A 23,469-nucleotide genomic window follows, 5' to 3' on the forward strand; every position below is an offset into this window, starting at 1 on the left:
CAAAGGACCTACAAGTAGCAAGCATGAGTGGTGGGATTTGAATCTGTGTCTTCCTGACTTTAAGTCTACTCCATGCTATTATAAAACCTCATGCAGTAATTCAGTTCAATTCAATGAGCATGTTAGTCATGGTTGTATGATTTAAAAGTAGATGTAGTAGGTTCAGGCAAAGTAGAGGATGGAGATTCCACTGAAAGGTTAACTGAGGTTGTGAAATATCAAAAGTCTAGGGGCTTTCCATTTTAGAGCAAAAGGGTTTTGTTTTCTGTCTCTCTCTCTCTCTCTCTCTCTCTCTCTCTCTCTCTCTCTCTCTCTCTCTCTCTCTCTCTCTCCCCCTCTCTCTCCCTCTCTCTCTCCCCCTCTCTCTCCCTCTCTCCCTCCCCCTCTCCCCCTCTCTCCCTTCCTCCCTCCGCCCCCCCCCCCTGCTTTTAGTCTATGTTGTAGCAGAAAACAGCTATGAGGTTAGGTTTCAGGAAGTAAGATTGAAGCGTTGAGATTAATATGTATCTGGGTGAATTACTGGTTAATTTTTTTTAAAGCTCTAAGTCTGTGTTTATTGGCAGGGTTGGAAGTGAAAGGCAGCACAATGGTTTTCATTTTGATGCAGTTTTCCCTCTTCATATTGACAACATTAAGCATCCATAAAGTTTAACTTGTATTCTCTGATTGAAGTGGGTAAAGGTTAAAACAATTAAAGCAACAACAACCAGGGTACAAATGGCATCTTAAAGTGTCTCAAGGGTCAGCATTTTGCTGATGTCATATGAGGTTCTTGGTCTCACCTAAGTCTTGCTGATGCAGTTGGTATTCAGGACAAATTAAGTATTGATAACACTGCCAAGAATGCTGACTATAGAGATGGAAAAAGAAAAATGATTCCAAAAAATACTCTTGGCTAGAGTGGAATTTTTGTTGTTGTGTGTGTGAGGATGGGAGGGAAATGTTCTTAAAAGTCAAAAATGTTTATTTTTTACTTTCCTTTCATATCTTCATCTTCTTTGTTATCTTCATTTATAAAATGAGGGAGTGTAGTTCAAGCATGGGGAGCAGATAATCTGTGCAAATGGGCAAAGTTAGAGGATGGAATATTAGGTTTCGGGAATGACCAATAGGTTCAGTTAGCAGAGTGTAGGAAGGAGAGTTGTAGGAAATAAGCCAGAAAGTTCAGTTGGATCCACATTGTAGAAGGCCTTAAGTGGTAGATCAAGGAGATGTTTGTTTTTTTTTTCCCAAGTCACAGTTGGGAAAGCCTGAAGATTGTAGAGTTGGAGGGTAGGGGATTAGATGGTAATAGGGTTAGAACTGTACATTAGGAAAATGATTTTGGGAGTTGTGTGAAGTATCCACTGGAGATCAGACATTGGAGGCAGAGAAATCAAACCTTTCCTGGGTGTACATCATGGGGTTTACTGACTTCATCTTGGGTACCTATTTCACCACCAAGTCAGGCCCAATAGAGAATGAGAGAGAAAGCCTAAGGCCCTTTCTCTGGGACCCTGAAGTGAGTCAAGAGATGCAAAGTGTTGTAGTGGATCTGTACTATAATTTTGCTTAAGAGCAAGGTAGAGAAAACAGGTCTAGAAGCAATACCAGAACCTAAATTTTAGTATGGAGCTGGGCTTTGGGGGATAAGGAAGACCTGGTTTCAAGTCAAGCCTTTGACATTTACTGACTGTGTGTCCCAGACAAATTATTTAGAGAACAGAATGAAGCTGAAAGTATAAATTACCAAACAAGTAACAACAACAACAGTAACCAGCTAACTTTTTTTATAGCACTTAGTGGTAACTATCTTAAGTCCTTTACAATTATTATCTCATAGAACTCTGGAAGGTAAAAGCTATTATTGTCCCATTTTACAGATGAAGAAACTGAGGCAGACAGAAGTGGAGTGACTTGCTCATGATCACAAAATTAAGAGAGACTGAGGCTGGAGCAGATATTATTGCATTATTGTCTTATCTGTTTGCCTAATTTGTGATTTGCACATAGTAGGTGATGGGTGTGTTTGTGTGTGTGTGTGTGTGTGTGTGTGTGTGTGTGTATGTGGTTCTTATTGATTGGTGATTGATCTGAATTGATAGACAGTTTTTTTCTCATTAATTCCTCCACTGATGAAATCCCAGCTCTAGGCCATCTCTTTCTCTACCATTCCCACTTAAACAAAATTCCTTTGAGAGTAAATGAGGAGGTTTTTTTTTTCTATACAAATAATCCCACCTATTGGATATTCCAGATCTGGCAAACAGCAGTGGCTAAAGATAATGTGTTACTCTACAAAGAATTCTGGTTTGGGGTCATAAAATTTGGGTTTGATACTCATCTGTGTGAACTTGGGGAGAAAAATCACTTCTATAGTTTCACTTTCTACAACTACAAAATGAGTGAGACCATAGTTTGAGAGCTAAAAGAGATAAGAGGTCATAGAGACCAGCTCCTCCCTCATCTTACAGATGGGGAAACTGAAGCCCAAGTACAGAAAGTGACTTATGTGTATGTGTTATGGTAGATGGCTCTCTAAGATCTCTTTCAGTTCTAAATCCTTTATCTGAACAGAATTATGCTTTTGACCAAGGAAGAAGTCACCAGCTTTGTCAGCACATTTTCCTCTCTTCTGAGTAAGATTTGTAGCTCTAACCTTGTAACCTACCACAGTCCATTATCTTTATTTCCACACTTGATGTATTCAGGGAATGGGCAACATGGTCTCTGACCTTCTAAGGGCTTGCTAGATCACTGAGAAGAGTCTGTCAACTAGGGAAGGGAAGAAGGTACATGGGGGGAAATTATAGACTGGAATTTGTAACAGCAGGAAAAAAAAGGGAAGCTAAAGAGAGGTAGGTTATATTTAGGGTATTCTACCTTTCCCCTCAAATGAAGAGTTTTTTTTCTTGCTTGACTCCAGAAATAGAACACACCATCTGTTTTGTTTTTCTGGTGACTACTGTCATCTTTCAAATTATAGCTGTGTTGGGCGGCTAGGTGGCGCAGTGGATAAAGCACCAGCCCTGGAGTCAGGAGTACCTGGGTTCAAATCTGATCTCAGACACTTAATAATTACCTAGCTGTGTGGCCTTGGGCAAGCCACTTAACCCCATTGCCTAGCAAAAACCTAAAAAAAAAATTAAAAATAATCAAATTATAGCTGTGTTGAATTATTAGTTCAGCTTAACTTCTTTGAGTGTTAGTTGTATATAGAGAAATGGCTGAATGGAATGGAGCAGGACAGGGTGGGGAAACATATTTAGACTAACTCTAAAGGAGACTTCAATAAAAATTATAAATTCTTGAATATTTATTGAATGGTATGATGGTGTGAAGATGCCTCCTTTCCCCACCCGCATTAAACAATTCATGATAAGGACTGTCTTATATAATGTTAGTTGCCTCAGGTAGTTGGCAAATGTTCTTCATCATTGAAACTGCAAGACTGTTCCAAGTCTTAAATTTGACTAGGACTCTGGAGCCTTCCCCAGAAACTGATAGAAAAGCACTGCTAGACTATTGACTCTGAATTTCATCTCCTTCTATATCCTATACCATTGTCTGTTAGAGGTATTCTAGGGCAGTGAACTGGCTTAATATTCTATTTTGGTTCCTGGATTATCAATGAGGTTTGTACTTCTCAAGAGAAAAGCTCTAAGTTTTATGGTAATTAACCAAGAGACAATAAGGCGGAGTCAGTAGTCAGACAGGAAAGGGCATAAAGAAAGGCACAACCATTCCTGCCCTCAAAGAACTTTCATTCTAGTGGGGGAGATAGCATTTAAATAACTAGGTACTTGCCAAACCCATGTAGAGTAGTTGGAAGGTACTGGCTTAATATCATATAACTTTTCATCACTTTTGTACCCTAGAATAGACCAAGCAAGGTTGAAGGACCTATCAGTTATTACATATTTTTTCTCTCTGTGATTATCATAGTAGTTTGCATTTATCTAATTTCTTTAATATATTGCAGTTTTTGAACTTTATCCCTTGAATATTAAAGTCTAAGTTCAATAAGGGTAGAGATCTGGTTTTTGTCATTCTCTTCCTACTTCATCTTCTTTTTCTTCCTTTTCTTCCTCCTTTTTCTTCTTTTCCTTCATCTTCTGTTCCTTTTCCTCTTACTCCTCACCTTTACCTTTTCCTTTCTTTCCTTCTTCCTTCCTTTGTTCTCTACTCTTTTGCCCTCCTCTTCCTTTTCTCTTCCATCTTTCTCCTTTCCTTCCTCATCTTCTTCCTCTTCTTTTCCTTCATCCTGTATTCTTTCATACTCATCAAAACATTTACTTTGAAAAAATTAGTGTTCAAAGAGGAATACCACAGTTAGGAATTAAGGAATAGACCCTTTTCTATTTTGTTGGTTTTCAGAACTGGGACCATGATTAAGAGAGATAGCTGGGGGCATTCATATTGTGCCACCATAAGTGAAATTCATGGACTGGAGCAAGAAAAACCAGAGGGAAAGTACTTGCCAAAAATGTTTTCATTAATAAAGAATGAAAGTCAGAAATTCGAAGACAATCAGATGTTGTTGTAGTTCTGACCATAAATGATGCTGACTAGCAATCTGGAGGTTTTATTCCCGTAAGCAGTTTTGAGGAAACCAAAGTCTTTGGGTTGCAAGGGAGAATATGGTTGCAAAACTGATTAGAAAGATTCAATCACCTTACTGACAGACTTTTGGGAGTCAGCTTTGCTATACTATATTGTCAAAAGTATAAATGTATTGTGCTGATGATTAGACCATAAGAGACTGGTTAGCTATACTGTGCCTTTGCAAAAGTCACAAAAAAATCACCATACATGTGTTTTTGCCTGGTCTTGCTAAAACACTATGGTACCTCACTGATATCGGAGGGTCCCATATCTTAAAGGTCAAGGACTCCCACAGCTTTCAAAATCATCACTAGAAGTCTTTGTTCCTACTAGGACCATGGGGGTGGATGGGTTGATGATACTTCTGGAAAAGGCAGAGAGAAGGATGTCTTTGCACAATATTCACTTGTCATGGTCTTCTTCAATTACAAAGGACAATAATCAATCAATCATCCTTCTTTCTTCATTTCTTCTTGATCTTTCTATTCCCCTTTTTTTCTTTCTCTTCCTCTTTCCCTTTCTCACATATACTTTGCAAAGCATCTTCCTCACATGAAGCATGAGAGTACTAGCTGTACAATATTAACATTTTGATTTTATAGATGAAAAAATTGAGCCTCAGAGAAATTGTGACTTGCCTCTGATCATGGCTATTAGTGATAAAGTCTAGGCTTCAACCCAGATCATATGGCTCGAAAACACATTAAATGCTTAATAGGTATTTGTTAAATGTATGTATGATTGTGCTTAGGTAACAATGTATGCTATTTCATAGACTTGCCAAGGCATTATAACCCTTAGGTTTTTAGGATAATAAACTAATTCTGAGCAGTCCCTCTGCTTTTTGTTTGAATGAGAACTTAGGGTCATTTTTTTTGTTTGTTTTTATTTTTTATTTTTTGCAAGGCAAATGGAGTTAAGTGGCTTGCCCAAGGCCACACAGCTAGGTAATTATTATGTGTCTGAGACCGGATTTGAACCCAGGTACTCCTGACTCCAGGGCCGGTGCTTTATCCACTATGCATGCCACCTAGCTGCCCCTCTGGTCATTTTTTAAAGGTTTTTGCAAGGCAGTGGGGTTAAGTGATTTGCCCAAGGCCACACAGCTAGGTAATTATTAAGTGTCTGAGGTCTGATTTGAGCTCTGGTCCTCCTGACTCCAGGGTCAGTGCTCTATATCCATTGTGCCACCTAGCTGCCCTGAGAACTAGGGTCTTAATAATCTTTGAAAAATTGGATTTAGCTATGATTTCACCCAGTTCTCTCTTGGCACCCTCTCCCCTTGATTTTCTCCAAGTGTCCTATCAAGTAACAGCCTACTATTTGCCAGATAATGAGTTGGGTCCTGGGGAGATAAAGACAGTTAAGAAATGGCCTTTGTCTGACTACTCCAAATTATCCTTAGAAAAAAGCAGAATTTTCAATGGAAAGCTCCTTGAAGGTAAAGCCACCTCTTTGTATGTCCCAAGAGTTTTGAACAATATGCACTTGAAAAATATTAAGTGGTCCCATAAATACTTGTTAGATGAATGAGTCATTTAGACCTTACTATGAATTTCAGTTAATTTCCTTTACCTGGAGATTTGCATTTGAAGTCTGATCTCCCCATGGGAAATGAAAGCCTGACTTCAGTTAAGGTTTTTTTTAATAAACCAGAAAACTAGGGGGGAAATAATTGGGGGGCAAGATTATTCCCACCAGTGTGTGCTAATGAAATTGTACCCAGTAGCTACGTGCCAGAACAGCTAGTCCTAAGAGCAGACTATGAGTGAATTGTCTAGGAATGGAGCAAAATGTACAAGGCTATCTATCGGTCACAATTTATGGGGTAGAAAGTGTGTGTGTGTGTGTGTGTGTGTGTGTGTGTGTGTGTGTGTGTGTGTATCTTTTTGTCTGTGTGTGTCTGTGTGTGTGTAAGGTAAATACCATAGTAGAGTATCTACAAATAAATTGGGGCAGGAAATATGCTAGGCCCAGAGCTCCCTTGCTTTTAGAATGTAAAAATGATTTGATACTACCCCTGAAGTTGTTTTACACACACATACACACACACACACACACACACACACACAAACACACACACACACACACACACATGCACGCACGCACACATACTATCGTGCCTGCTGGATGCTGTCCTCTTCATTTTCAAAGCCTTCCTTTTTTCAAACAATTCAATGCTATTTACTACTCTTTCAATAAAGATTTACTGCCTGTCTTTCTACATAGCACAGTACTGGACAAAATCGGTCAAGTAAGAGTCTATGATCCCATGGAAGAGAGAAGTCAAGATTCTGTAGACATGCTATTATGGTGTATCTGGAAATTAAGATATGTCACAAAAAGTTAAATAGTAATATGAGAAAATAAAGACAGTGATAATCACACAGGAGTGGCTGCTTTAAGGATTGTCAAGGACTTTGTTAATAATAACCTAGTGAGGTGGATATTGGAAGTTTCATACCCTCATTTTATAAATGAAGAAGCTGAGTTTCAAAGAAGTTGTTTACTTGAGTCATATCTTGTGTCAGGACAGTGATTCAACCTTGTTTCTCCTGACTCCAAAACTAAATCCATGGTCCCAAAAATGGGGTCCCTGCACCCCTTTTTGACTGAGGCATAATTCACTAATTGAAGGGTTTTGAAAATGAGTGTCATTTCATCCTCCCTACAATACTCAAAGGGCTTATCTCTATCACAGCTTTATACCACTTTCCTCACTATCTTGAAGCATTTACTTGATAACTGTATAAACTCAAAACTTTCCCCCTTCTGTCATGAGCATCAATCCTTTAGGATCTTTTGTGACCAAGAGACTTAAGGCAGTCATTAGGGTGCTGATGGGAAAATCCTAACCTCATTACCTTTACTCAGTGATTTCAGCAGGAACCCTTTTTCTAGACAGATTCTGTGTTCTTGGGTAGTTTGTGAACAAAAGCTTCACCCCTCCTTTTTTTTATTTCTTGTGTTGTATGGTGAGCCAATAAGATATGCTCGAAGATACCAACCCTGTACATTTAATTTCAGTATCTTTCCTCCCAAATCCATTCTCTGCTGAATTTCCCACTTTTGTCTCTTTCTTTCTTGGGCTTCACTGTCCTCAGTCATGCACTTTTTCAATTTCCACATTATCCTTGACTCCCTACTAGAATGAACATGCTCTCTTCAAGGTTAATAATGATTTCTTAATTGCTAGATCAGATGCTTAGCACATAGTAAGTGCTCAATAATTGCTTTTTGATTGATTGCCATTTGTTCAGAGTTTTAAGGTCAGGAATTTTTCAAATGGGAGCTTTCCTTTTAAAATCTCCTTAGGTTTCTGTGTGTGTATGGGTGAGGTTGGGGAAGGATATGGGAGGAGGAAGATAGGAGGGGATGAAACCCAGGTTTCAAATTGGTGCAGAAACTGGTGTCTGTGGGGAGTGGTAATAGAGGAATCTTTCAGTGCCAGCTTTCAAGAACAGCTTTCTTTTCAAAGCACTGGGGGATGATAAAATTCATCTCTTTTGCTGCATTTGAAAAAAAGTTTGGATTATATCCATACATTACATTTTTATAACTTCTTTTGTGATGAAACCTCTTTTGTTTAGATTGGAAGGTCCTCTTTTTGAAGTTAAACTGAAAAGTACTATTGTTTCTCTACTTTTGATTCAGAGGGTTTCTGAAATCGAAAATATCGGCTAACTTGCTCCCCTCCTTACTCCCCCATGTCTGATTCAGCATCTAAGAGAGAATTCAAACATGTGGCTATGGGAAAGAGAGGTTTCTCAGACATAGGTCAGAATCTCAAAGAAAACTCCCTATTCTAAGAAAAACCCACTGGATTTTCCCCAGTGGTGATTATTTTTCTTCCTGACTATAACTCAGCTACATCCTTAAAGAAATTTAGACAAAGTAAGTGGCTTGACTTCATCTCTGCCTATGAATTGCCCGTTGCAGGTTATCCCTTTAGTGTTCTGGGGTCTACCTGAAGCAACAATTAGTGTGAAAGTCTTAACCATTCAGGCTGTCTCCTGAAGCTTTGGCTTCTGGGGAATAAATCTGTTCCTATTGAAAAGCTAAAATTTTTTAAAAAGTGATATTTGTTAAGCATATCCAATGTGAATTTTTGTTTCCCCTCTGCCTCCATCCCTGTCCCCGATGGAGATGCTAGTTCTTTCCTTAGTCACTGGTATCCAAACACAAGATGCATTGCAGTGTAGGCGTAATTAGTGGGGACAGAGCAACAAACCCTAAACTAATCCCCTGTGACATTCTTTCTTTTTTTGGGGGGGGGGGAGGGGAATATCTATCTGATGCCTTTATATGCAATTCTGAGTCCTTTTCCTAGCTGGGTAGAAAATACTTGAAAAAGAAATTTGCTTAGAGTGCTGTTTCTGCAGTAGATAAATACTGAACATGAAAAAAATGAACTCCATGAAATGTTTCTGGCTAATAAAGAGAATGTGGTTAGGGATGGGAAAGTTACCTGATGATGTCAGCAAAGAACAAGACTCACCTTTGTCCCTTAGCAACGGAACCCTCTGCATTTTTTCTTCTATATTGGAATCAATTCAACAAGCATAATAGACATTGGGAACAAACAACTCGAAGAGAATCTGTCCTCAAGAAGGTTACCTTCTCCTGGGCAGATGAAATGGAAATACTGCTGTATGTCAAAATTGTTTCAGGAGAAAGAGAGCACTGCCAGTTAGGAGGCATCAAGAAATACTTTGATTTTGTTTAGGAAAAGACATATGAGCTGATCCTTGACATAAAAGAAGGATTCAGATATCCAAGGGTGAAAAAGGAGTGCATTCTTGGCATTGGAGAATATGTATAGGAGAGTAAATGGAATGTTGAAGTAGCTTTTAAGGACCATCCTCTAAGAGTATGCATTCAAAGGTGATAGCATTATTTGCTTTCCTTTCCCCTAAAAACAAGCATATAATCATGTGAATTTCAAGGAATCTTAGAAGTTATCTGATCAAAGTAATATAGATAGATATAGATCTAGAAGAGACCCTAGAGGTTATCTAGTCAAAACTAGGTGAAGAAACTGAGCCCCAAGTTAGGCAGAGGGACTTCCTTGAGCTCAGGAGAAAGTTCAGGCTTCTTTTAAGATCTGAGGAATATCAGGGTTGTCATTTAGCATTTTTCTAGGAATCTATAAAAATCTAGGAATCACTCTTTATTCTCCTCCAAAAAGGGAAGGAGAATGTAGAGGTGGATAGAGCTTCCTTTTCAAACCCTCTGGACCTACTTCTGCACCATGTCATCTGGGTCTCCATAATCATTTTAAACTACACTTAGGCTCAACCCAAAGAACTATGATTTTTCAATGACTGTCATTTTCTTTGTTACTTTTAGGCTGGTTATTTCAAAACTCATTATGCTTGGCATTTATTTATAAAGGCTGGGGCAGTCAGAGCTGGAAAACAGGGAATAGAAATTGATTTACAGGGATGGTATATGATCTAGAAAATGTCAGTCTCCCCCTCTAGAGTCTATAAATTAGTTTTTATTCCAGTGAGGTTTTCTTCTAGCTTTATAAGTCAGCTCTGGAGAAACTTTGCAAAGACTAAGGGATTAAAGTTAGGCAAATAACAAACTAGCCTTTGTATCTTCATGGTAGCTGAATCAACCATAGCTTAATGCTTTATGTTATTGTGTATCCACGTTGGGATGAATGACACTGAGAAGTTAGTCTCATTGATATTCAAACTTGGATTTGCCTTTATTAGAGGCAGCTTCCTCAGGACAATAAATATTTGTGCATAAGAACAAATGGAACACTATTAGAGTCATTTTTGTTTTTATTAATCTTTCTGATGTAATAGCATTCACCAAAGATTGCATGTTATAGCGTAGTAGTTGTTTGTTGAAGACCAGTGACATGATAAGGGTGTTGTCTTGATTTGTGTGTGATTTAAGTGAAGTAGAGCTATATAAAGTCCTTAGCCTCGCTCTCTCTTCCTTTGGCAAGACAAAAAATAGAAGCAACTGGAGATGACCTGGGATATAGTGGATGATCTCAGTGTCGGGATATAGTGGATGACCTCAGTGTCTTTGATGTCTGACAGAACTCTAAGCCCTCCAGAACCACTATTTCAACCTCCTTCATGGCCATTGGAGGAAATTGTTTTCATCTACTCATTACAACAGGGGAAGTCTACATATACTTGGAGCAGACATCCTCTTTAATTCACCAATAGATTTAAGGTCTGTTGATTGACCTCAATCTGGTTTAGTCTTATCTACTAAGATGGTTTTTATCAGGATATGGTTGCTGTTTATGCCATAGCTTCTTTTAGCCACAGGTGTGAAAACTCGTGGGTACTCTCATCCAGGGTAGTAGTACACATCCTACAGATCTTGACATTTTTGAAACGTGTCCAGGAATTCATCTGCCTATCAAGTTCAATATTTTGATCTTTATTAATCTCTAACAAAATATGCAATATAAATGCAACTACTGACATGGAACAATCATGAAATACTTTTCTTTTTAAAAGGAAGTCATAATATTCCCAAAAGTCTGATATACTATATATATATATATATGTATATATATATATATATATATTATATACCCATGATATACTATAAAGAATAGAGTCTGAAGAAAGAAGAATTCTAGGTCTAATTTAGCTAATTATTAGCTGTGTGAGCACAAACAAGTTAATTTTGTTTTCTGAACCCCTGCTGCTGCTGCTGTTGTTCAGTAGTTTAATTGTGTCTGACTCTTCATGACTGTGAAATATACTGTCCATGGGGGTTTCTTGGCAAAGATACTGAAGTGGTTTGCCATTTCCTTTTCCAATAGATTAAGACAACCAGAGGTTAAGTAACTTGTCCAGGGGCACACAATTATTAGTAAGTGTCTGAGGCTAGATTTGAATTCAGGTATTCCATGCCCAGTGTTCTATCTAGCTACTCCCTTAACTTCTGTATCCTCATATATATAAAATGAGAATTGTAGGGTTAAGAGCTGAAAGGAACCACAGAGATCATTAAGTCTTGTGGTGCAACCGAGGGAAGTCCTAAGAGGAGAATGGATTTGGTCATATGTGGGAGAGCTTGGATTCAAATTCAGGTCTTTTGATAATGATCTCTGTACTATCTGTCTCACAGAATTGCTATAAAGATTAAATGAAATAATGGATGTGAAAGCACTTTGTAACTTGGAAGCATTTGCTCCATGTGGTGAGTGATATTGAGTGTTGTCACTATCAATAATAATAATTGAACATAATAAGAAATGTTAGTAAGACTAGACATTCAGTCTTGGGAGTAAGGAATACCTGGGCTCAGGTCTTTCCTTTGACATATATGTGTTGATTTGACAATCTCTCAGAACCCTGTTACGGACTTTAAGACTTTTAGTTGTAGAGATGGTATTGGTCTGCACTAGTTGGAGGCATTTACTTATGGGTTCACTATACCACTGGAATTACAGGTCTCAAGAGGATCTTTAACAAAGCATGCTCATTTGAATAGTGAATGGTGGTGATCTCTAAGACCATCCAGCATTCTAATCACCAAACATTTATTAAGCACCTACTATATGCTAGAAACTCTGCTAAGTGATAGAAATACAGAGAGAAAAAAAACAGTTCATGATCTCAAGCAGGTCATGGTATGATTGCAAACTAACATGCAAATAGCTATGTACAAACAAGATTACATATATATACATATATGTGTGTATATATATATATATATGTATGTATGTATATATATGATAAATCGGAGGTGATCCACAGAGGGGAGACAGTAACTTTAAGAGCAATTAGGAAAATGGTTTTGGAAGATGAAATTTTGGGATAACTGAAGGAATCTAGGAGATGGACATGAAAAGGGAAAGAATTCCAGGCATCAAAGATCACTATCAAAAATAAACAGTTGGAAAATGAGATGACTTGGGTGAGAAATAAGAAAGAGGACTATGTTACTGAATCATAGAGTACATGGAGGGAGAATGCATGAGAAGACTGAAAAGATAGGAAGGACTTTATTATGATGGGCTTTATAAGCCAAACAGGATTTTATATTTGATCCTGGCATTAATTGGGAGCCTCGAGGGTTTATTGAATAGATAGATGAGAGGATCAGATCTGCACTTTAGGATGATTAATAGCTGAATGGAAGATGGTCTGGAGTAGAGAGAGACTTGAAATAGAGATTCCAACTAAAAAGGACCAGGATTAAAATTCTATTTGTTAGCATCTTTAGAATTTTGAGCAAGTCACCCTTACTCCCTCCAATTCCAGTTTTCCTATCTTTAAAGTAAAGTGGCTGAACTAGGTGATTTCCATGATCTCTTAGCATGATATATCAAAAAGTCCCTCTTTCTTTAACAGAGGAATAGAATGTCAAAGGGGTTAAAAATTGATGTGACAAGGATGGAGAACTTTGTTCTGTTCTACCTCCTTAATATTTGCATTTGAAAAATCTATTCAACATAGACAAACAGTCTTTATCAGCAGGGAGAGTGAGTGAAGGTAAGTTGGACTATTTATCAGTACCTCATAAGCTACCTGCTCTCCTTTCTGAACTGCATACTGTATACTTTCTATACTTTCTGAACTGTATACTTTCTGCTGTATACTCAAAACCAAGATGAAGCATACTGGGTCTCTCCCTCCCATCCTACAGTCTCTTTGGGAGACTAAACTCATACATAGGAAACAATTAGCACACAATACAAGACAGTGTATAATTAAATGCCAGACTAGGCTGAACAGGCAGTAATTGGAGCAGGATCTCTGAAGATAGAAGGAAAATGGCTTAAGGAAGATTCTCTCACACCAACCTGCACTGATTTTTGGTATGCTTGGAGCTTCTAGAAGATACTTGTTGGTGATATTCATAGGATCAGAGATTTAAGAGTTGTAGGAATCCTAAGAGATCATCTAGTCCTACCGCCTTCCCTCAGCTAGTTTTAAATTTTACTCATGTCTTTCATTTTGTATACCACAATTATTTATGATAGTCCCTCCCTCTGCAAAAAAAACTGTCCCTTCCAACAAAGAAAAATAATTAAGCAAAATAACCAACCCCCCCCAAAGTGTCTGCCATCATATGCAACATTAGAATCCAGTAGTCCCTTACTTCTTTATGGGAGGAAAGTATGTTCTATTTTATATCCTTTAGAACTAAGCTTGATCATTGCAAAAACTGTAAATTCAGCTATCCCCTTATTTTATTTTTTATTTTGAATATAAAGAACACCAGGAACCAACATTTCCATATACAAAGAATAGAAATGAGTATTCTTTGAGAAAGTTCAGTACTTTAATGTACAGTTTGCTTTTTAAAATTTTTTTTTAGGTTTTTTGCAAGGCAAATGGGGTTAAGTGGCTTGCCCAAGGCCACACAGCTAGGTAATCATTAAGTGTTAGAGACCAGATTTAAACCCAGGTACTCCTGACTCCAGGGCCAGTGCTTTATTCATTACACCACCTAGCCACCCTTTCTGAACCTTTTCTTTTGTGCATTTAAAAAAAACAATTTTACAACCCTCTTTTCTTCTTTTTTTTGTTGACTGTAATACTAGCTGTCCTATGCTCCCTAAAGTTCCTTTCTAATTTCAAAAAGGAAACAATTCTTCTAGAAAACAAGTATAACAAAATGAAAGAAATCCACTAATTTTCCATTTCCAAAAATATGTCTCATTTTGCACCTTGAATCTATTATTCCTAAATTAGGAAGATCAAACTCCCTCTTTTTCTTCCCTCAATGTAAGGAGAAAATTGTCCATATAACATGGAAAATCAAGCAGCTAGCGAGAAGAACCTATACTGAACTCCAACCCGGGTCCTTATGACTTCAAATCAAGAACTTTTCCCATTATTTTGACTCTTCAGATACCAGCATGTTTAATTACTCAGATGTAATATAAATGTATTGTACTTAGTTGTCTCACCTTCCAAACAGAATTGTATCCTGCTTGGATCTGAGCACACAGTAGGTGCTCAGTGAAGACTTAGTGGCTAATTGACTGAACCAGCTATCACAGAGAGAATGAATTTCACAGTAGCCTAAACAATATCCTCCTAGGCAATCCTATACACCTGAGATTGGGATTGAAGCTGAGGGAGGAGTAAATGCACAGAGGGCTAATCTGTTTTATGTGGCTGGTACGTCCTGAGTTTTACTATTGAGTGGAGATGATTCCCTGGTGCTTTCAGTATTGGTAACAATTGGAATCATCTCTAACAAGGCATTCATGGTCAATTTTTACTAATATCTTAAAAGCCCAGGTCTTAAGATGTCATTATTCTTTTCAATAAACTCTTTGAAGGAAGGAATGAAGGTGTCCCATGCTTGGATTTGTAACCCTTAACATTTAAACATGGTGCCTGTAACATTGTGATGAGTTAGTGTTTTCTTAACATTTAGTGGGTTTTTTTTTACAAGGCAATGGGGTAAGTGGCTTGCCCAAGGCCACACAGCTAGGTAATTATTAAGTGCCTGAGGTCAGATTTGAACTCAGGTACTCCTGACTCCAGGGCTGGTGCTCTATCCACTGTGGCACCTAGCTGCCCCTAGTGTTTTCTTAACAAAGATACTGGAGAGTTTTTCCATTTCCTTCTAATAGCTCATTTTATAAATGAGGAAACTGAGGCAAACAGGTTTAAGTGATTTGTCCAGGGTCACCTAGCTATAAGTTCTGAGGCCAGATCTGAACTCAGGAAGATGAATCTTTCTGGTTCCCAGATCAGTGATCTTATCCATTGTGCCTCCTACCGGCCCTATATCATTGATTATTGAATTTATTGGTCTGCAGTAGTTACAATATACTATCAGATGCTATGAACTGTATTGTAGTTGAAGGGTTGTTGCTGTTGTTTTGCTTTTTAAGCTCAAATTAATTTTAAATTTTCTTGTAGTGGAAGAATACCCTGGAAGTAAATACTTATTTTTACATGTAGGGTGTTTTGGGCTACATATTTTCCCCTAATTACTAATGAACATGTGGCCTGGGAGACATATCACTTCCTTGAATTGTCTTCCTTATGCACAGTTTTACCAAGATGGATCATAAGATACAGAGATTCAGGGGAGTTTGAGTTTCATTCCCTAAGGGGAAAAAAAAGAAAACGTGGACCAGATAGTCTGAGGAGCAAACCAGCACAGGGTAATGGTGTTTACAGGCCACTTTTGCTTTCTGCACCTCAGTATCCTTTTCTATAAAATGAAAATATTGGATTAAATGATTTCTAATTTCTCTTCTAGCTCTGGAATTCTGTGTAATATGGCCCTAATCCATGGGAAGCTTAGTTCAGTTATTCTGCAGAAGTTTTGAGAGTCATTTTGGTGCTATCTTTCTGTCAAGTGAAGGGAAGGATTTATATTAGATTATAAAGTTGTGCTGAGAAGTGTGGGAAATTACATTGGAGTCAGAGAACTCCCTGCTTTTCTTCCTAATGTTTGGGATAGAATCAGGGCTTGCTTAGGGCTTGCTTTATAATCTTTTAACCATGATAATAGGTTGGTTATCTTTAAATATAGGTCACAGCTGCTATCCCACCGGTCTAAATTCTTACACTTTTTTTTGCCAACTCAGCTAGTTTTATCTTTGAATCTGTAAAGGGGCATCTATCTGTCCCTTTCACCTGGACTTGCTAATCTCTAATTACAACCCTGCATCTTCAATAAAGATAAAACAAGGTTCCAATAAACCATGTCCACTTAATTCCAGGAGGGAATCAATTGATGAGCAGTTTTTACCTTACCCCCTGAAAAACCACATGTAATGTCTTCAGGAAAGCAATTACTTGACAAGAACCCTGTAATAAAATGTGGTGATATCAAGAGTATTAAATGTTGCAATTGTTTACAGCTCATTAGATCATGATTATAACATGGTGATAATGAGGCCAAAGTTAAGATTTTCTTGATCTTTTTTCAAGCTAGTTAACTCTTCTTTTTCCTAAAGCAGGAGGTCTACCTCAACCCTGAAAGACTTCCTTGTAACTGCATAAGACCTATTACCAAGCAGGGGAAGAAGAAAATATAAATGATCCAGTACAAAATCCCACTTTGGGAAAAAGCTCATGCTTTGATTTTAGACTGGGTAGTGCAGTAGATAGAGAGAACTGGGCTTGAAGTCTAGGTAGGCTCATCTTCATGAGTTCAAATCTGTTTGTTCTTCATTCTCAACATCAGGGAGGAGAGACCATGACAAGTACATGGATTGGATTTGAATGAAGGACTGTACTAAGCCTTACTTTCTTCTCCAGAGTCATCTGGATCCATGACCAGATATGAATCAGAACATCTAGAGATGACTCTGAATGCAAGGCAATCAGGGATAAGTGACTTATCCAAGGTCACACAGCTAGTAAGTGGTAGAGCATCTGAACTCATATTTGAACTTCTGTACTCCTAATTCCAAAGTCAGTATCTACTATACCCCCTAGCTGCCTTGGACACTTACTAGCTGTGAGACCCTGAGCAAGTCACTTGATCCTATTGTCCTGAGTTTCCTTATCTGCAAAATGATCTGGAAAAGAAATGACAAACCACTTTTGCATCTCTGCCAAGAAAACCTCAAATCAGGCCACAAAGAGTTGGACTTAACTGAAGTGATTGAACAGCAACTTTTCCCTTCATGTAAATATTCATAGAATCTACATTTGGAAAGATACGTCCAACTGACCCACTCCAAAGAGAAGACCCCTCTACAATATGGCAACAGCAGCAATTAAAAATCAGCATTTATTACACTTTACGGTTTGCAAAGCACTTTACAAATATTGTTTCATTTTTTTCTTAACAATAAAACTAGGTTCCAATTAACTATTGTCCACTTATAATTCTTCTTAATTTTTTCTTCACAATACCCCATTAAGATAGGTACTATTGTTATTCTCATTTTACAGATGAGGAAATGGAACCTGAGAATTTAAGTAACTTGCTCAGGGCCACCCAGCTATTAAGTGACTGAGGCAGAATTAGACCTCAGATCTTTTTGACTTGGTCTAGTACTCTAGACTCTTTGCCACCTAGCTATCTCAACAAGTGAGCGTAAGAATTTCATTTGAAGAGCATCACTATGGATCATAGGATCATATATTAAGACATGGAAGGGACCTTTGGGGATATTTAGTTCAACGTCCCTATTTTATAACTAAGAAAACTGAAGCCTGAGGAGTTTAAAATGCATTTCCCTGGATCATATAGGTAGTAAGTAGCCAAGCTAGGATCTGAATCCAGGTCCTTTCATCACAAATCTAGGAGTCTGTACTACCTGCTAGTATCAGAAGTGACTCATTCAAAACTTGGACAACTCCACTCACTTGTTAGGAAGTTTTTCCTACAGGGATCCTAATGTCTCGGGACAGTTCCTATCTACTGCTACTAGTTCTGCCCACCATAACCAAGTAGAGCTTTGGAAGCAGACATCCATGATGCTTCCATTCTTTGCCAAATCATAGTTCCATCTCAACTCTCTCCCAGCAGAACCATCTGGATTCAGAGCCCTTGGGCTCAGAGAGGCCACTTTTCACCTTATCCTGCTTGGAAGCAGGCCTCTATATCACTTCTTGCCCATTTCAAAAGTGGGCTGGAGATATCCCCTCCCCTAAGGGATGTTCCCCTTTGCTTATTTTTCTACCATTAGAATGTATACTTGAGGGAAGAACCCTTGCTTCGATTTGTAATCCTAGCACTTAAGAATAGTGCCTGGAACATTGTAAATACTGAGCAAATGCTTATTCATCTATTCATCCCAGTGTTGTTGTTTTTAAGTTCTTTCAGTCTAACTCTTTGTGTTCACATGTAGTATTTTCTTGGCAAAGATACTAGCTTGCCATTTCCTTCTCCAGCCCATTTTGCAGATGAGGAAACAGGCAAATATGGTGAAATGACTTGTCCAAGGTCACACACCAGTAAGTATCTGAGACTGGATTTAGACTCAGGTTTTTTTCACTCCCAGACTCAGCACTTTATTCACTGTGCCACCTCTTCCCAATGTTAGCCCTTCACATACTTGTTTTCTAATATTCTAACAGAGCATTCTCAGTTCCTTAAACTGAGTCTCAAAATGCATTGTCTTTCTAATCTGTTTACCATTCTAGGTGCCTTTCCCTGGATATGCCATTTTGGAACCTCTAGGATACCATAGAGTATTCTGGAAATATGTTCAATTCTATATATTAATGTGTAAAATGGAGTTAATGCTATTTCATTACTTACCTTTCAAGATTGTTGTTACTAATATACTTTATAAACCTTCAAGTATTATATAATGGGAGATAGCCCTAGTTTAACTGTAACTATAAAGAGGTCAAAGGCAGCTTAGTGGCATAATGGAAAGAATGCAGGGTCTGGTTTCACAGAAACCTGAATTCAAATCCAACTCTTTGACCCTGGGCAAGTTGTTTAACTGTTTGCCTCAGTTTCCTTATCTTTAATATGAACTGGAAAAAGAAATGGCAAATCATTCTGGTATCTTTGCCAAGAAAACCCCATCACAAAGAATTGGACACAACTGAGATGAACAACCTGCAATGAAAAATGAAGAGATTTCCTAAAAGGAACAGGTAGATTCTACAAAGAACCCTGCATGTGATACTTGCTAGCTATATGATCTTAGTGGAATGAATATATCACTTCATTTTGTAGTTTCAGTTACTTCAGCTGCAAATGAATTCAATAGTATCAGGTCTCCCTATCTCACAGGATTGTGAGGAAAGTACCTTGTAAATTTTAAACTGTTAAGAGAAATGAGAGTTATTATTCTAGGTGTCTCTGCCATTGTTATAGTGTTAAAATTACTAAAGATCTCTGAAATCCTGAAAGTATCAAGTGTTGCTCCACTGTTCTCTACCTTTTTGGTTTTCTTAGAATATTTTATCTGGCTCTATCATTTTTTTATAAAGTTTTATTGATATTGACTTTATTTAAAGTTTTCATTTTACATTTCAGACATTTACAGATCCATCCCTATTTTGTGAGGAGAGTTCATGAATAAAATAAAACAATTAACTAAAATGAATAATTACAGTAACCTCATCTAAAAGTACAAGTTCCAATTTATATCCATAGTACCCCACCACCATTCTATCAAAACAAAATTAATTGAAATCTAGTTTCTCTCTTCCACCCCTTCCTCCTTGTCTGATGAGGTAGAGAGAGAAAAAAGACATTTCTTGTACCAAATATACATAGTAAAGCAAAAGAAATTCCCTTAATAAACTTGTGCCTGTATATGTGTGTTTGTGTGTATCATTCCTTATCCTAAATCCATCATTTTTCCATAATAGATCACATATTTCATTATCAGTCTTCTGGAATTTAGAATGATCTTAGTTCAAAGTTCATAGTTTCAAAGTTTGTTGGCTTTTTTTAACCTCATTACTGTGCACCTTGAATTTATATTTGTGTATATGTTATAGTTTCCTTAGAAGAATTGTAGCTCCTTGAAGGTAGGGATTGAATTTTTTAAAAGGAATCTTGGTATCTCTGGTGCTTACTACATAGTAGCTTGACTTAGATGACTGATATAAGTGTTTGTTGAATTGAAGGACTAAATCTTTGCCTCAAGGCAAAGTCCAAAACTCTGATTGATATGGAACGGCAAATATATTGCAGCTTTGTTGTAGTTCAGAAAGTCCTTAGATTAAAGTCATAAAGTCATTTCCAGGGGGAAAACTTCTCTAAAACTGAGCATCATTTTCACTTTTAATTGTTGCTCTACTTAGTTCTCAAATTATTTCCATTTCCTATCTGTCAACCAAGACAAACTTGATCAATTGCTGATTGCAAATAACTTTCTGATTTGGATAACTGTAGAGGACATGGATTCAAATCTCATCTTTCATGCTCACTACCTGCATAAATAAGTCACTTAACCTCTCTGGGTCTCAGTTTCCTCATCTGTAAAAATGAGGAAGTTGGACTAGATAGCCTCTGAGGTCCATTCAGCTCCAGATCTATGATTCTAGGATTTTCCTTGCTAGACACAGGTAGAACCACTTTGTAGGGGTGGCTCCAATCTATCATGATCCTGGTGACCTACTATATTTAGTTAACCTCAGTCCATACTTCGTATACTATCCACAGGAAGTGAAAGCCTACTTAGCTATCTTGTCATATACCTTGTCCATAGTTGTGGTGTCCCCTGGCTTGTTCTTCCTCTCCCTCACTCTGGGAATAAGAATCAAATGAATAATGCTGCCTTAGAAGACTGTGGCAATCCATTGCCCTGGGACTCTGTTCACAAAACCTAGAACTTCCCAGTCTAAAACTCCTTCCCTTTATTTATTCTCCTCTATGTATTATATACCTATTTTAGTGCAAACTATTTGAGAGAAAAGACTGTCTCATATTTGTATTTTTATCCCTGGCACATTCTGATACAAGTGCTTAATAAATTTGTTTTTTTATTTATTCATTCATCTTCCAAATGTCATTTCTCTAATAAAAACCTTCCTATTGGCTTTCCATTGAGCTTCCCAGTAGCTTCACATTAGTTACTGAGTAAATTATTAACTTTTGAGTCTGCCCATCCAGACCCTCCATAATTGAACTCTAATCCATCTGAAGCCTTGTATCATATTTTTCTTTCCTCTACTCTCTTCTTCTCCTTTCTGTCTTTTACCTTCTCTTTCCATTTCTCTTCTCTCCTCTTTCTCCTCTCCTCATCTTACCCAGACTAGAAGTTTGGAGGCCACTCATGACCTGATCCCTCTCTGACTGACATGGGAGCTTTGACCTCTTCCATCTTGACCTGGGTTAATTTGTCTGTATTTTGCCTGATCCCTCATGGTTCATTAACTATACTGCTCTCCACATCCTGCCCCCTCCCATTACCATATTAATGAATTTAGTATGGTTACTCAATTGAACCCAAGAGATCTGCTAGGCTTAGCTTCCCTGAAAAATTGAGATTATTAGATTATGGGTGGGCATATTTGTATGACCAGACTTCTCTTTTTTTTGGGGGGGGTCCATTTAATGAATCACTTCTTCCAAGACTCTTCCAGTAGCCCTGAAATATTTATTTCTCTCCTCAAATTTCTTATAGCACTTTAGCAGATTCTTCTTTGGGTTTGGGTTTTTTTTGTTTTTTTTTTTTAGTTTTTGCAAGGCAATGGGGTTAAGTGGCTTGCCCAAGGCCACACAGCTAGGTAATAATTAAGTGTCTGAGGTCATATTTGAACTCAGGTACTCCTTACTCCAGGGCCGGTGCTCTATCTACTGCGCCACCTAGCCACCCCAACACCACCTAGTCGCCCCTCTTCTTTTTTTCTATATGACCAAGTTGCAGTGTATATATTATATACTCACTTATTTGACCTTGAGCTCAAAACTCCTTGAGGACAGGAATTGCATAATTATTTTTTTAATCTTTGCTTCCTCAGAGACTAACACAGTTTTCTGTATTCAGTAGGTGCTTAGAATTGTGAAATGGGAAGTTTTTCTGTTACAGGTTCCAGTTTTCTCTCTGCTTCTTTGATTTACATTGGTCCAGGCAGATGCTGGGGTGGCCTCAGTGACCCAAGTGGGCTAGGCCATTGACTGCACATTTGAGCTATAGGAGGTAATTGGCAGTAGTGCTAATGCTGTGGCCAGTCTTCACTATGCAAACCCTGCCAAGAATGAGTAGCATTAGAATACCTCAACTTAGAAAAATGCCAGATGAGCATGGATGAACTACTAAAAGAATCCAAGCCATGAGCTAATACAGTCATTCCAACATAATGACCTATTACACCTCTTGTTATAAAGGATTAGTTTTGGCTGGTTATAAAATCATTAAGCGGAGGTTAAGTGCTGGATATCACAAAATATACTGTCATTTGAGAACGCAAGAATGGAGTCCTGGAAAAATCAATGATAGCTGCAATTCTTAAAGGAGTTTTGCAAGGCTTAGACTATGTCCAGAAAAATGGTTAGGGATTTGAAGGCTGGTAATATTCTTTGGGGCAAAGATTAGGTGAAATAGCAGATTTTGGTGTTAGCACTTTCTTGGCAATGGAAGGTGATGTTACTCACAGTAAAGTAAGGAAAACATTTGTTGGCATCTTTTGTTGGATATGGTACCTAGAGAGTCATGGAACAGGTGAGAGACTATGACTTCAAGACTGATATGTGGAGTTTGGAGTAACTATTCTTATCACAGATATCCTCCTATGAGAGTGTTAATGTTTACATTGCAAAATATTCCTCCCCCTTTAGAAACTGGAGTAGAAGACAACTGATAAAAAAAAAAGTATGACAAGTCTTTTCGAAAATTACTTGCATTGTACTTTCAGAAGGATCCTTCTAAAAGGTCCATAGCAGCAATTTAAAATGCAAGAATAGAGTAAATCTGAAAAGCTACTCATGAGGATGCCAGATATAGCAAAAAAGTTATAAGAGTCCTGGATCCAGGGGTCATCTTCACAAGAGAAAAGATGGAGACTGGGAGTGACGTGATAATTAAAAGGATGAAAAGAATGAAGAAAGAAAAGTATTTTATCAGGTAACATTATGAAGAGTAAAAGAACATCCAGATATTACAGTGAATGACAGCAGTATTCCTGAGCAGATATATAATGTATTCTCAGGGCCAGCCTTGTATTAATGAGGAATTTACAGAAGCTCTTTATGAAGTGAATTCTATTTTTAGATTAAGGATCTTTCCAGAAAGGAACTTAATGACATGATTTGAGTTTACTCTAGGAAGAGACATTTGCAGATGGTGTTACTCAGGAACCATTCTCTACAGGTCTGGTTGATGGTCATGTTGTAGTTACAGTTACTGCAAATTTGCTGAATATTGTAGTTGTCCCTAAAGCATTAAAAACATTGACATTTAAGTTGGCTTCTGGATGCAATGGGATACGAACCTGACTAGGTGAAGCTAATTTGCTTTGTTCAGTTGAGTGTCAGTAGATGCCTGTGACTGGA

The 23,469-nt window shown here is 37.8% G+C and overlaps 1 protein-coding gene and 1 pseudogene across 1 annotated transcript in view; both read left to right on the forward strand.

The window, feature by feature from the left end:
* Positions 1–23,469, forward strand: part of LOC141505182 (guanine nucleotide exchange factor VAV2-like) — a 447,203-nt gene that overhangs the window by 139,716 nt on the left and 284,018 nt on the right. The gene's annotated exons all lie outside the window — the stretch shown is intronic.
* The window catches only part of LOC141505180 (STE20/SPS1-related proline-alanine-rich protein kinase pseudogene), a 39,419-nt pseudogene continuing 15,950 nt past the window's right edge, over positions 1–23,469 (forward strand).

This window comes from Macrotis lagotis, chromosome 1 (assembly GCF_037893015.1).
Source record: "Macrotis lagotis isolate mMagLag1 chromosome 1, bilby.v1.9.chrom.fasta, whole genome shotgun sequence".
In the NCBI taxonomy this organism is placed as follows: domain Eukaryota; kingdom Metazoa; phylum Chordata; class Mammalia; order Peramelemorphia; family Peramelidae; genus Macrotis; species Macrotis lagotis.